A 12,628-nucleotide genomic window follows, 5' to 3' on the forward strand; every position below is an offset into this window, starting at 1 on the left:
CAGACGCAAGAGGGAGTGGATATGGGGATATATGTATACGTATAGCTGATTCACTTTGTTATACAGCAGAAACTAACACACCATTGTAAAGCAAACATCCAATAAAGATGTTAAAGGAAAAAACATAATAAAATAAAAATAAAATAAAAAATAAAAAAGGCAAACCCACTTCCTGAAGTAAGATGAGGGAAAAGGCAAGGGCGTGTTGTCAGATGATCAATGAGGCAATCTTCCCCACTCAAAACTCAACAGCTAAAACCTAATATGTTTTGTGGGAGAAGGTGCTGCAGATGAGGATTTTTAAATCCCAGGACAGAAGCAGGACGGCTCAAAGCATGCAAGGCCACCATGCATGTTTTTACTGTCAGTCCGATTCTCTAAGAGTGAAAGCTGCATCCTCGGGGAATGGAGCCGCGCGACCCACACACTCACACCGGATCACTGCAGGGATGCGAACCCCGCGCCTGCGGGCTTCACGGATCTGACAAATTAATTCTTTCCTCTGCCTTCTTCCTCCTTCCTCCCAGGTTGCAGACAGTCTCAAGGGAGGAGGGTACTAAATGCTCCTGAGCTCCTGTACCCACTGCAGGTACTGGCCCAGGGTGCTTCCTGAATATGATGTTAATCCATCCTGGCAATAACTGGGAAGTAGGCAGTGTGGTCCCCGAGGTTCTGATGCAAAAACAGAGCTCGAGAGACTGATTCACTCCTGGGGCACCCAGAGAGTGAGGGGCAGGCCAGGATTTGAATGCACATGTTCGGTTTCATTTCCCCCAAAGAGTACCTGAGGCAAGCACTGGTAAGCGGGTCATTCTATTTGGAAGGTGATTCCAGGAAGCAGGGGGGGAGAGAGAGGAGAGGGTGAGACAGGAAAGGTCGAGGTGGCTTTTAAAGTGAGATGCAGTGAGTGGGTCCCTGCTGTGGGCGGCAGGCTCTCAAGCCACTTGGAAGCACGTGGGTGTGGGAACAGGGAGGTTGGGAATATCTTCAGGGACCGCGATGGGTAGACACTGCCACTGAGGGTGCCACTCTCCCTGTGTGCAGGGGCACAGGTGATGCAGGTGGAAGTCCTGGCTCCGGACAATGTCAGCAAGCTGGAGGGTGACAGCCCCAGCTGCTGGCAAAGTAAGGTGGGACATCCAAGTCACCTGCCACCCGGCTCTGTCTACAGTGGCACATGTAGCCCATCCCCTCTGCTACCCTCCCCCAAAACCCCCTCATGTCACAAGCACACACAGCAGCTCTTCCTGCTCCACCTGGACTGTGTCCAACTCTCCTTCCCAGTTGGTCACTCACCCAATTCCAGCCCTCGGCATGTCAGAAGGCCAAACTCTTATAAGGGAGTGGTTCTCCAAGAAGCATCCCACACCAGCAACATCAGCATCGCCTGGACACTTGCTGGAAATTAAGACTCTCAGCCCACACCTGCATCAGCAGTCCTAGGAGAAAAGCCCTGGTGATTCTGATGCTTAAGTTTGAGAACCACCGATGTTGGCCTCAGGTTTCCCATGGGACCTTACACTCAAAGGTAGCAGCCTAGAAACTTTTCTGAAGATTTGAATTTTTTTAATAAAAAGAAAAAGAGAATTCATTTGACCATGAAAGAAAAATATGTACTCAACATATTGTGCTGCAAGAGAGGTTTTTAACCTGGGAGACCACAGACCTCTCCCCTGGCACCAGAGGTTTCTAGATAGAATGGGGAGGATTCTTGAGCATATATGGGGAGAAATTACATATTTTTTAAGTTATTTATTTTTGGCTGCACTGGGTCTTCGTTGCTGCACGCAGGCTTTCTCTAGTTGCGGCGAGTGGGGGCTACTCTGTTGCGGTGTGCAAGCTTCTCATTGCGGTGGCTTCTCTTGTTGCAGAGCACCAACTGTAGACACGCGGGCTTCAGTAGTTGTGGCACATGGGCTTAGTTGCTCTGTGTTATGTGGGATCTTCCTGGACCAGGGATTGAACCCGTGTTCCTTGCATTGGCAGACGGCTTCTTAACCACTGCGCCACCAGGGAAGTCCTGAGAAATTACATCTTCATGTTCACTGAATTCTACCACAATTTAACATTTTGTTCAATATCTCCTTGCTTTCAACCGTGAATGTCAGTTGATAAACCAGAGTAGCACTGGTGGTTCCTGTGACTCTGTCACCAATAACATCAAGCTACATGCAGACAGCATCAGAGTTGTAAGTATCTCGACTATTCTGCTTATCACTACTTCAGTCTTGTCATTTAATGTGTTAATAAAAAAAGCTCGAGGAAAACAATTTCTCCTCTCACAGTACTTCTGACACTAATGTGCAGGGTTTTTCTTCTAACAACCGCCATTCTCCCGACCTCAGCTGCAGGGGGTGTCTTACAATTTAATTCAATTCTGACACTAACTACCCAGAATCAGCAAAGACCCCACAGTTAGGGAACCAGCCCCACAAGGATGTCCCCACTCCCAAGGTCGTCACACCACCTGTACTTCTGACCAACCAGATGTAGATCTGAGGTTCCCACAACCCTTCCCAGGTTCCTTAACTTGTGGAAATGGCTCACAGATCTCAGGGAGATGCTTACATTTGCTCATTTATTATAAAGAATATGATAAAGGATACAGATGAACAGCTAGATGAAGAGGTACATAGGGCAAGGTCTGGAAGGGTCCCATGCTCAGGATCTTCTGTCCTTGTGGAGTTGGGGTGCATCACCCCCACACACGTGGATGTGTTCACCAGCCCAGAAACTCTCCGAACCCCACAGTTTAGGGATTTTTTTTATGGAGGCTTCACCATGTAGGCATGATCCATCATTAACTCAATCTCCAGTCTCCCTTCCTGGAGGATGGAGGATGGAGCTGAAAGTCCCAAGCTTCTAATCATGTCTTTGTCTTTCTGGTGACCAGCCTCCATCCTGAAGCCATCCGGGAGCCCGCCCAGAGTCACCTCGTTAGAACAAAATATGTTCCTATCAACCCAGAAATCCAAGGAATTCAGGAGCTCCATGTCAGGAACTGGGGTCAAAAACCCAATAGTAGAACAAAAGATGCTCCCAGCATCCCTGTCACTCAGGAAGTTACAAGGGTTTTGGAACCTCTGTGCCAGAAACTGGGGGCAGAGACCAAACACATGTTTTTTATTCTACCACAGATGTACACGTATTAAGAAAGAGAGGAGAGGGGAGGGGAGGCAGGAAGAGGGAAGGAAACACAGCAGCCCAGAGGCAGATTGCACCAAGCTGTCTTTTTAAAAGTCAGAGAAGGAGAAAAAGGAGGAGGAGGAGAAAAAAGACTCAGCTTAAAGCAAGGAAATATTGAACGTGGACACATTTATCTCAAGGCAACGTTCATGTATCAAGGGCCCGCACTGTTCTAGACAGGATGCTAAGCACTAGGGTAAAAACTGCCCTTTTCTCAGGAAGCTCACTTTAAGATCAACTAGTCATAACAAAATTTTTCATCAAGCAAATGTCAATCAACCATCTACATGCAAGCACTACCAACGGTTATTAAATTAAAGGTGGGGTCCCAGGACTCAAAGAGCTTTCTGAAATGGTCAATCAGACAAGGTATGAAGCAATTCAAAATTACAGGAAGTGTCCTGTAACAAGTTCCCAGTGAGTGTCCTGACGAGGTGTTACGGGGCTCTGGGGAGGGAGGGGTCCCTGAGGGCTGGAGGGAACCAGAGGGTGACCTGGGCACGGGCAACTTGAGCGTTCTCTGTCCAGGGAACTCAAAGGTCAAAGGGAGTTGGACATCAAGTTTGGAAAAAGGTGATTACACTAGACCTTACCACCCTTCAGGGTGGCTGAAACAGAGGGTTTATGTAGGGGTCTGGGAGAGCTCAGAAGAGCATAGAAGTTTAAACTAGAACCAAGTTTGATAAGGTTTCAAATGCCAGGCTAAGTCTAAAATTCTATCAGCCACCCAGATCTGTAAGTAGCGCGCTGCTCCTTTTCACACCAAGATGCCATCGACACAGAATCAAAAACCGATAAAGGCATTCTCAATCCCCATGCTCTGTGAATATTTAATGCATGTTTTAAAGTACTACCAAAGGCAGTGACCATCGGTCTTATTTTCTTTATTCTTTCCTCCTTCCCCCCACTTATCGGATTATCTGAAAAAATTAGGCTGTCAGGGTGACCCTCTATTAGATGGAAGGGCAATTCCCTGAGAGTCATAAGCTTAGGATGCCCCCTAGTGATCTCATGAAATATATTCACTTAAGAATCTTTTAAAAGGGATTTTCAGTGTGGGCTGCACAGAGGAATTAGCTAGGGGGCCTCAAAACCTCCTGCTGCTGGGCCCCATCCTTAGAGACTGAGATTTAAACCATCTGCAGCATGGACTGGGCCTCAGAATTTTTAAACATTGCCCATATTTATGAGAATTCTTGAAATCAGGTCAAATTATCCCTTCAACTCTGTTGTTCTTTTCTCAAAGTTTTTTGTCTGCCCCAGGTCTTTTGCATTTCTGTATGAATATTCAAATCAGCTTATCAATTTTTACTCCTAAAAATGCCTGCTGGGATTTTGATCAGTATTGCATTGAATCTGTACATCAGTCTGGGGAGAATGAACACCTTAACACCCTTGAGCCTTGTGACCCACGAACACGCACCTGGCTCCTTTAATTTCTCTCGGCACTGCTTTGTAGTTTTCAGCATACAGATCCTGGAAAACTGGATCCCTCACACACACACAGCTGATGCAAATGTAAAAGGTTACAACCACTTTGGAAAAGTTTGGCAATCTCCTAAAAAATTAAACCTAAATCTTGCATATGACCCAGCCATTCTGCCGCCAGGCATTTCCCAGAAGAAATGAAAGCATGTGTCCCATAAAGACTGGTATAGGAATGTTCCAGCACCTTCATCTGTAAGTGCTCTACTGCTCTTATTGCTTTTCCTCCCATTCACTGCCACCTCCCAAATAAACCACTCTCGTGAAAACTCTTGAATTGAGGTCTGCTTGTGGGATCCCAATTTAATAGAAGCTGCAAGCTAAAATAATAATGAGATAGAAAAATTGTCATCAGTTATTTAGCCAAAAGAGCTTCTCTTGTTTTGTTTTGTTTTTCTGAATATAACTTGATATATACCAGGATGAATGGTGACACGTGAAAGGAGGGGGTCCTTCCTGGGACCAAGCCGCAGAAGGGAAGGCAAAAGCACCCTTTCTTCCTAAAGAAGGAAAAGTCCTTATGATTCAGGAAGACAAGGGAGAGATGAGAGCAAAGGAAGAATGGGGAGAAAAGAGCAAGCAAGGTGGAGGTGGCTGGGACCAGGTGAGGGGGGATCTGGCAAAGGAAAATGGTAAAGCTTACGACTCCATGGCAACGTGATTTCTATCGATGTCCTCCTGTGAACTCCCCTAAAGTGTCCCACAAGTGCACAGCGCTCACCAGTACTTTGAGCGGGCGGGCTTCTGGTAAAACACAAAGAAGGTATTGAGGTTCATACATCATGGGACAGAACAGAACCGGGAGGAAGGGAAGCCAGAGCCCAGAGGCTGAGAAGACTCCAGAAACTGAAGCCCCCAGAAATTCTCAGTCCACTAGATTTGGTCTTGGATATCAACCAACTCTGGCATTGATGGTCAAGCTAGTTTACCTGGCTCTCTGGAAGGCAGGGTAGAAGGGACTGTGATAAGTGAGTTACCCCAGGAAATTATACTCTCTTCTATACATTCCATATAGATGGGGTTCCTCTTCTGCAGATGAAGAAAGAGCCACTGCCTTTTCTCGTCTGGTGGCAGGTGGAGGGCAGTGAGTGTGAGTCATCCAGAGCGAGGCCAGGGGGTGTTAAGTCAGCACAAGGCACAGGGATTCCCTTGAGGAAAGCAGAGGAATGAAAATCAGGAGGAACAAAGAAGTGAGCCTGCACCAGCACAGAAAGGGGGATTCAGACGCAGAACAGGAAACAGAAAAAAGGTCAGTAAAGGAAGTGGCTCTGCTCCAGAACTGAAGCTCAGTACAATAATATCCTCACATTTCACTGTTTAGAGCAACTGTAAGTTAGACGGGATGGATGATCTCTGAATGCACTGACATCAATACATGGAGGGGAAACATCAACATTTTAGGGCATTGCACATGGGGCTGGATGATTAGGAATGGAGACCTTACAGAGTTTAGTCTACAATAATAACAATTACATTCCAGGTGGTACGCATTACATCTTTGGAATGATGTGGCTTTTTCAGAACAAATTTCCCAAGGAACACCCTGCATGAATATATACTCTATCATATACTTTTTCATGATACTAGGAAATTGGCACTTCTATGTATATGATACCTACAGAATTGTGAGTTATCATGCAGAGAACGGCTTCTATAAATTTAGTGAGAGAAATTGAGTTTGCAGACAGTGAAGGATAAAGCCAGGGCCAAGTCTCACAGTAACTTGATGTTCACAGTAAGAAATCGTTCTCTTGGTGCAAAGAGTGGCCAGAGAAGTAGAAGGGTTTCCTTCAGGGAAAAGTCTGATCTCGTTTAACAGCTGGGAATCCAGAGATGCTTTCCAGCCTCAAGGTCGGGTGCAGATGGGCCAGCACTCACTAATGGAGGTGCTGCCACTAAACTGTGCTTGTTTCCTCCCTGCAGGTTTGGGACCATCCTCGAAGCCTTAAATTTAAGCCAGGGCTGGGGAGCATGCACTGTATGTTCGTGGCGCCACCTCCTGGTGACATGTGGTATTGAATTGCACACTAAAACCGTTGTTCGCAAGGTTTTTGTTCATAGGACCCCTTTACACTCCCAAATTATTGAAGATCCATATTGAGATTCAATATTTATAGTATTATAAATTGAAAACAAAAATGTTAATATTTCTTTATGTATTAAAATAGCAATAATAAAGGCATTATATATTAACATAAATAACGTATTTTTATGAAAAGTATCATTGTTTTCCAAACCAGAAAACTGGTGAGAATAATTGCCTTGTTTTAAATTGTTGCATATCTAGTATAGAACTTAATAAAAGACACCTAGATTCTCATGTCCGCTTCTACATTCAATCTATTTCAAGACATTGCTCTGGTTGAAGTACATGAAGAAAATCCACCCTCACAGACACATAGCCTTTTCAAATATTCGTGTATATTCTTCTCTGATGCTACATTGAAACTTGACAAGTGACAGTTCTTAAAGTTTAGTTGCTCTGTGAAATCTGAAAACACATCAGTGAACTTCTTCTCTGTTACATTAAAATCTGTTGGTCTCTATTGCACTTTGAATGGATCTTTATCCATGCATGGCTTTGTAACATTATCCCTTGACCGTTTGGAAAGCACTGGCTGCTGAGTTATGTAGACCTCCCAGGTTTTAACATATTCCATTATATCCTACAATAGGAAAAAATGTATTTAGTAATTTCACCACCAATGTCATCAGAAAAGTCTTTAGTGCACACTTCAGCAGCACATATACTAAAACTGGAACGATACAGATAAGGTTAGCATGGTCCCTGTGCAAGGATGACATGCAAATTCGTGAAGCGTTCCATATTTTTCTGCCCCTCTCAACTCCCCAGACATTGTTCTACGCTACTTATCAAGTACCACTGTACATCACAGTTACTCAGTCCTCATGTTTACATAATGTATAGTACGTACCTCCCCTCTTAGATTATAAACTTCTCAAAAACAATGACCTTACTCATTTCTTCTTCTCCTCACAGCAAACTGTAAATGTCTATTCAATGTATTTAGAAAGGGCATACAATTATTACTGTTATCAACATTCATCCAGTAAAGGACTAGAACATCAAAAAAAAAAAAAAAGTCTTTGAGAAAATGTCAAGCCCACTGTGGTGGACACACGTTTCCCAAAATTTTAATTTTTGCTTTGAAGTTCAAATTGTGTCATTGGCAACAATTACCAAGTGGTTTTCCCTTGCAATGACAGATTTATTTTGTGCATTTTTGAGAAAATATCTGCCAATACCCAAATCTGAATAACCTTGTTTTGTCTGTCAGTTGTTACTTAAGAGTAAAAATGAGGTTTCATGAAAAAGTAACTAGTTCATCTCACAACTCAACAACCTTACAAGTGTTGTTCCTCTAGACAAACACAGTCTGGCATGCAGAAGTGCTTATGCCTACCTCTCATTTCATCATGCAGAAAATTTTAAAGACATGTATTTAAGAGTAAATAATAAAATTAATTATTGTTTCTGCTTCTTTGAGGTCATTCTTCAGTGAAACTGGCATTTTTAAACCTGATCAAGACATTTAAAGGTGAATCCCTGACACTCTTTATTGTTCTGTCCTTTAGAGTTTGGTGTAAGAACAGAAGCCACTCTGCATATTTTAGGCAGGAAGGGGTTTAATATAGGGTCTTAGGTGCTACACAGTCACTGTGGATCCTAACGGAGCAGTTCTAGGCTGGACTTCCAGGATCTTGGTTGTCAGAACACTGTAGATCTGACCCACCAGAAGAACTACCGCCTCGGAGACCACCCCTGGAGTTCCCCCCAAATCAACAAGCCACTGGTGTCTCTACCCTGAGAACCTGCAAGAAAGTATACTGGGGAGGTGCTGCAGAGCCCCCTGGCTTACCGGCAGAGTGTATGGGAAGACAGCCTTCACCAAGCTCCTAGGATCTGGATATCATGTGAGTCAATCCAATTTGCAGAACCTAATTTTCATCCCTTACCTCCAACAGCAAAGAAGCCTGGAAAATATAGTGTCCGGCTTTCTAACCTCTCAAACTTAGAAGAAAGGTGAAATGAAGATTGCATGAGGCAATTCTGTTTTGGACCTAGTCAACAGGAATTTGTTCACAAAGCCAGTGATAACAAATGGCAGATAGCTTACTTTTTCTGCAAGGGATGGGAAATCCTCCTAGATACGATATAGATTTCTCTTTTGCACTTTTACCCACTGATTGTGAGCAAACGTGCCAACTGCTTGCTGTGAACCAGACGGAATGGCAGGAGGTATGAGGGGTAGGTCGAGGGGTCAGAGGGGTCAGAGGCAGAGAATCTGCCTTGTCCTTAACCAGAACCCAACACCTTTCTGTGGACATCCCTGGGAGGTCACAGTAGGGGTGCTGTGGAATGTTCTAACACCGCTGTTAAAACACTCTCCTTATAGTCCACTTAGTAATATTTCTTTTAAGCCAATAATTCTCAAAACTTGCTATTATGTTTGAAATGTGGGTTAAAATACAGAGAGTCCTGAGCTGTATTGCCAGAGACTTTAATTCAGTTTAAGACAGAATCTAAATTTCTTTTTAATCTTTTTAAAAATATTTTGTCTTCCTCCCTCCTTTCCTCCCTCCCTCCCTTCCTTCCTCCCTCCCTCCTTCCTTGATTCCTTCATTAACAGTTTATCTCGGGATATTTTGATGCAGTTGTTCTACTGATCACAGTGTGAGAAACAGTTTTGAGCCATCAGGTCCTGATCCTGCCAATCCAGACCTGCCTATTTCAGGAGACAATTTCTGCAGGTGAAAGAAAGTCAGCTCTCACTTTGTGATCGGTTAGCTCTCCCCTGGGTAGAGGGACACAGCAAGGCTGAGCAACTGTGATTTCTTCCCTTGCTTTTACGTTAAGTCATTCCCCACCCAAATTCAGCTAAAATCCATCTACTAGTTTATCGAAAACTATTACTTCTTTCTTTTGTTTTGTTTCCATTTGTTCCTTTTTGCTGGATTTTATTTGAGCATATAATGTAAATCAAGGATCTACCTTTTCCCCCATCCTATTTCATCACTGATTTGTGATATTTCCTGTATCCTATTTTCAAAGTTTTTGTGTTTTGTTTTGTTTTGTTTTTTTCGGTACGCGGGCCTCTCACTGTTGTGGCCTCTCCCGTTGCGGAGCACAGGCTCCGGACGCGCAGGCTCAGCGGCCATGGCCCACGGGCCTAGCTGCTCTGCAGCATGTGGGATCTTCCCGGATCGGGGCACGAACCCGTGTCCCCTGCGTCGGCAGGCGGACTCTCAACCACTGCGCCACCAGGGAAGCCCCCAAAGTTGTTTTTTTTTTTTTTAATTTTAGGGTCTCTTTCAGGACTCATTATTTTGTTTGATATATTTTTTAGGTTTTTGACCAGTGCCACATGGCTTTAATTGTTGTAGCTCTCCAGTTTATTTTTATATAAGGAGAAACACTTTATTCTCCTTGTTCTTTCTCTTTAAAAACTTTCTGGCTATTTTCACCAATTACTTTTATTTTTCTTCCAGATGAACTTGAGGAATAAATCTGTATTGATTTTTCCTTCCCTTTATTTATTCTTTTAAACTGGGCCAAATAGGCTTCTCACACTCCTCATTTATTTTTTCTTACCTTTCAGCAATCTTTCTTTCCTTCTCCCATACTTAGAATTAACCACTCATGACATACATAATAAACTGATTCCTTCTTTTGTCTTTAAGACTGTCTTCAATAGTCATATTTTCTCAAAAAGCACTGACTTTCACACCTCTCAACCACTCTAAATTCTTCTATCCTTTTGACCTTGAAATAAGGGCAATAAAAACAAACCTCAATCCTTAAAGTTTAAAAAAATCAATTTTTGAAAACTGTACTTATCTCTTCCTTATCCTCTAAAAACAAAGGTTATTCTTTTTACCTCAGTACAACAACAAATGCTAAAATTATCTTCATAACACCATTTAAATCATGCCTTTCTCTGCCTCATACTGACACAGCTTAAATATCCAAACACAGCTTTCTTTGCTGTAAGCACAAATCACCAGACTTTCCCCATCACTCTATGATCCATAAGTCACCAATCAGCTAAGCGAATTTTAAGAAAACACACGGAAAGTTGCCCAGATTGCCCTGGGCCATCAATATTGTCTATGCAGATACCTAAGTAATATACAGAGATGTCGTGGTGCACTTTGGAGTGTTTTTCCAGTTCCCACTGTCTGCTCTGTTTATGCCTGCAAAGCTATAACCACCAGCACCACCTGCATAGTGGTAGATGTTTGGGTTCAGGTTTACCAATAAAGCCAAACTGAGCCAATAAGATAGTTTCTCTTGTAAGAATTTGGAACTGAAATGCAGAGATGTCATGAATCCCCATGGGAGATTTGATCATAGGGTGTGTAAATTCTGAAGCTCTGACATTTTCACCATTAGCCATGAACACTGCGAGTCAGAACAGAATGTCTGCAGAGAAATAATGATGAAGCAGACAGGCTGAGAATAGGGATAAGGGTGAGGGAGGAGAATTAGAGAAAGTGGAAATTAGTTGGCTTGCCCTGATATGCTTCCAGCTCCTGGCCTGCACTTCCTGAAAGCCATGGATTTCATTTACTCTTGTATCTTCTACAGGTATTTTCTTTGTGAAATACTCCTTGGGAGTATTCCCTCCTCTTCAATTTTAAAAGAGTTTGAGAAGGACTGGCATTAATTCTTCTCTAAGTGTTTGGTTGAATTGAAACAGATGGCTCAGTGAAATCATCTGATCCTGAGCTTTTCTTTGTCGGGAAATTTTTTAAATTACTGATTCAATCTCCTTCATTATCAGTGTGTTCCAATTTTCTCTTTCATGATTCAGCCTTGATAGGTTGTTTGTTTCTAGGAATCGACGCATTTCTTCCATGTTGTCCAGTTTTGCGGCATATAATTATTCATGGTTGTCTCTTATGATTCTTTGCATTTCTGTGGTAGCAGTGGTAATGTCTCCACTTTCATTGATGATTTCATTTATTTGTCTTCTCTATTTTTTCTTAGTCTAGTTAAAGGGTTGTCTTTTTCTATCTTTTCAAAAACCAGCTCTTAGTTTTATCAATCTCTTCTATTGTTTTTCTGGTCTCTAGTTCATTTATTTCTGCTCTGATCTTTGTTATTTTCTTCTTTCTGCTAACTTTGGGCTTAATTTGTTCTTCTTTTTCTAGTTCCTTGAGATGTAAAGTTAGGTTGTTTGAGATCTTACTTTTTACTTTATTTATACATTTATTGCTGTAAATTCTCCTCTTAGAACCAATTTTTTAGCAACCCATAGGTTTGATATGTTGTTTCCTTTTACACTGGTTTCAAGATTTTTTTTTTTCAAATTTCCCTTTTGATTTCTCCTTTGACCCATTGGTTGTTCAGAAGTGTGTTTTTTAATTTTCACATATTTGTGAATTTTCCAGCTTTCCTCCTTTTACTGATTTCTAGTTCCATACCACTGTAGCCAGAAAAAAATATCTGGTATAATTTCAATTTTCTTAAAATGGCTAAGACCTGTTTTGTGACCTGTCGTATGATCTAACCTAGAAAATGTTCCATGTGTTTTTGAGAACAAAGTGTATGCTGCTACTGTTGGATGGAATGTGCCATACATGTCTGTTAGGCCCATGTGGTCTAAAGTATGGTTCAAGTCCAGTATTTCCTTGTTGCTTTTCTTTCTGGATGATCCATCCATTGTTGAAGGTGGGATACTGAAGTCTCCTACTATTATTGTATTGTGGTCTAGTTCTCTCTTTAGGCTGGTTAATATTTGCTTTATATCTGTAAGTGCTCCTATGTTGGGTGTATAAATATTTACATATGATATATCCTCTTGTTTGAAAAATCCCTTTATCATTAGAACCTTCTTTGTCTCTTACAGTCTTTGTCTTAAAGTCTATTTTGTCTAAGTGTAGCTACCCCAGCTTTCTACCATTTTGCTGACACCACCAAGCTAACTCTTGA

At 42.4% G+C, this 12,628-nt stretch overlaps 1 long non-coding RNA gene and 1 other non-coding gene across 3 annotated transcripts in view; one reads left to right on the top strand and one right to left on the bottom strand.

Annotated features, from left to right (window-relative positions):
• Positions 1-12,628, bottom strand: part of LOC114487741 (uncharacterized) — a 189,227-nt gene that overhangs the window by 125,731 nt on the left and 50,868 nt on the right. The gene's annotated exons all lie outside the window — the stretch shown is intronic.
• Positions 7,398-7,504, top strand: LOC112064865 (U6 spliceosomal RNA). The gene has a single exon (XR_002891719.1). It is a non-coding gene; the product is annotated as a U6 spliceosomal RNA (small nuclear RNA).

The sequence above is a fragment of the Physeter macrocephalus genome, chromosome 14 (genome assembly GCF_002837175.3).
Source record: "Physeter macrocephalus isolate SW-GA chromosome 14, ASM283717v5, whole genome shotgun sequence".
In the NCBI taxonomy this organism is placed as follows: domain Eukaryota; kingdom Metazoa; phylum Chordata; class Mammalia; order Artiodactyla; family Physeteridae; genus Physeter; species Physeter macrocephalus.